Genomic DNA, 2,420 nt, shown 5'->3' on the forward strand with positions numbered 1-2,420 from the left:
GCAGTGGGGGCCACCCCTCCGCGTGGGCAGCTCTCCTTCAGTCCTCTCCACCATGGGCACAGGTCACTGTTTCTCTCTAAACCAATCCTGTGGTCTCTCTCAGGGGGTGGCCATAAACTCCAACCACACCCACCTGACCAGGTGTGTCTCTCACAGGAAGCCAGCATGCACAGGTGGACGCCCATGTGGCTACTGGCTGGCCCATGTGCTGTTTACTCCTACCGGGATGGCCAGTTTCTAGGAAGCTCTTCTGGAAGAGTCAGGCTCTGGCGAGTCAGCTAAGGGGACACAGCTTAGTCAGAATAAGAAAACACGGGCAGTGTGTCTCTGGCAGGGCCTGGAGAGCAGAGGGCGGCATGCCCACAGGGGCTAGGGGAAGAGGACACACTGGGACATGCATGCCCAAGTGGCCAGGAAGGAGCAAGCCTGTGGCCTTTACCAGGGCCCGTGGGGTCCCCAAGCAGGTGCCTTTGGGGATTTCTTTTGGGTGGGTTTGGAGCAGGCAGGCACAAGTGTCATGGGGTTACGGGATGACTGAGAGGTGGTCACTGTGGCCTGGGCAGTCTGCATGGGGAGTGTCAGGCAGGCTGTGTCCAGATGTCCCATTGGGAGCTGGTCACCAGGAGGTGGCTGTTGTATGTGAATTGGCTGCACTGAGGAACTGAGAGGAGACGGAGAACTGGGAACTCTGTCAAGGGTGGCCCAGTCCTGCTCCTGATAGGAGGACATCCAGATTATATTCAAAATGGACGCCAGAAACTACAGGGATCAGAATTCACCACACAAGGGCAACTCTTTGGCACTCTGGACTGACCACTAGTTGGACATGCCAGAGGAACACTCAGGTAGGGTCACAGGGTCCTGCACTGGCACAACACCAGCACCTGCCCTGAGGGTCTCAGGACACTACACTGGCTCCCTGCCTCCCCAAAGAGTGAGGCCCCCACCACAGACTGCAGCTGGAAATTCCTCTGAGAGTGCCCCTATGTCCTTAGTATTTTAGAAACAATGTTTGACCCAGTCCAAGGACCCTCTCATAAAAGCCACAGCCCCTCCCTGTGCTCCTTGGTACAGTGGAGATCCAGCCATCGTCCGTCTGTCCATCCAGTGCTGCTCTGTGCTGCCCGAGACACTGGATTCTAGGAGGAAATTCCTGCTTCTACTGCCCTTGAAGTCTATCAGAATGCCCAAATGTGAGTGCACTGATGGCTTCACTGCAGGTGGTGCAGGGAGACGGCCAGGGTGTTTGGGAGGTTGTTATAGGTCTGGGTTATGTTACCTGGTTGGGGGGTGGGCAGCTAGGAAAGGCTCACCTGGGAAGGAAGACAGTAAAGCTAAGACCTACGGGGGGGCAGTGCAGAGGCAGAAGAGTGTCCAGACAAGGGATGAATGTGGGGCTGGGAGACTGGTACCAGGACCGTGGGAGCCAGGAGGCCCTAGAGCCCATGTGAGGAGGCTCTGGGCTTTGTTCTGAAGTCCACAGGGAGGTGTTGAGGGTGGTGGGAGACCTCATGTTCAAGGTGAGTAGTCAGTGGATCACAAATGGTGTGGAAGAACCCAGCAGGCACCACAGAATCCAGACCCAAAGACAGTGGGCTGCCCCCAAGTCAGAGACTACAGGTTGAGGAGGGTCCAGGTCAGACCACTCTCAGTGCTGAGGGAAGCGGGTTGAGGGCACAGGGTGACCTTGCAGAAGGATGTCCCCACCAAGGCTGGGAAGTAGCCAGGTGTGAGGGACCCTGGGAAGGCCTGGCTTCTGGCCAGTAGTTAGCCACACATTGGGCTTGGTGAGGGGCAGTATTGACTGCTACCTGGGAGCAGCTGCTTTTATGAACACTTACTCACAGCAAATGACTTCAATCTATGAAAATAATCTGACAGACTTGGCTTTGGGCTATGGTGTACAGCAGCACCTGCTCCCAGCAGGGAGCCTTCGTCCTGGTCTAGAGGTCTGTGCAGCTTGTAGCTAGATTCCTCAGTCAGCCTGAGGCCTGCAGGATTACCTCCCCCCACCCCCGCAGGCCAATCATGTGGTGCTACTATGGACTGAAGGACTGAATGAGTGCCTTACATCTTGTTGGCCACTCTGACCCCCAGATCTTCATCAAGGTCCCTTCTTGAGCTGTGAGTTCTCCCATGTGGGAACTTTCATACTATTCTTTTCTTCACCCAATTTTGACTGCTTAAAGAAGAAAATGATCTAGAAAGGGCTCAGGGCCATAGCTCAGTGGTTAGGGTGCTGGCCACATACACTGAAGCAGCGGGTTCGAACCCGACCCAGGCAAGCTAAACAATAATGATGACTACAACAAAAAAATAGCCAGGTGTTGGTGGCAGGCACCTATAATCCCGGCTACCCAAGAGGCTGAGCCAAGAGATTCTCTTGAGCCCAAGAGTTTGAGGTTGCTATGAGCTATGAC

The sequence above is a fragment of the Otolemur garnettii genome, unplaced genomic scaffold (genome assembly GCF_000181295.1).
Source record: "Otolemur garnettii isolate 467f Iridium unplaced genomic scaffold, OtoGar3 scaffold00136, whole genome shotgun sequence".
NCBI classification, from domain to species: Eukaryota; Metazoa; Chordata; class Mammalia; order Primates; family Galagidae; genus Otolemur; species Otolemur garnettii.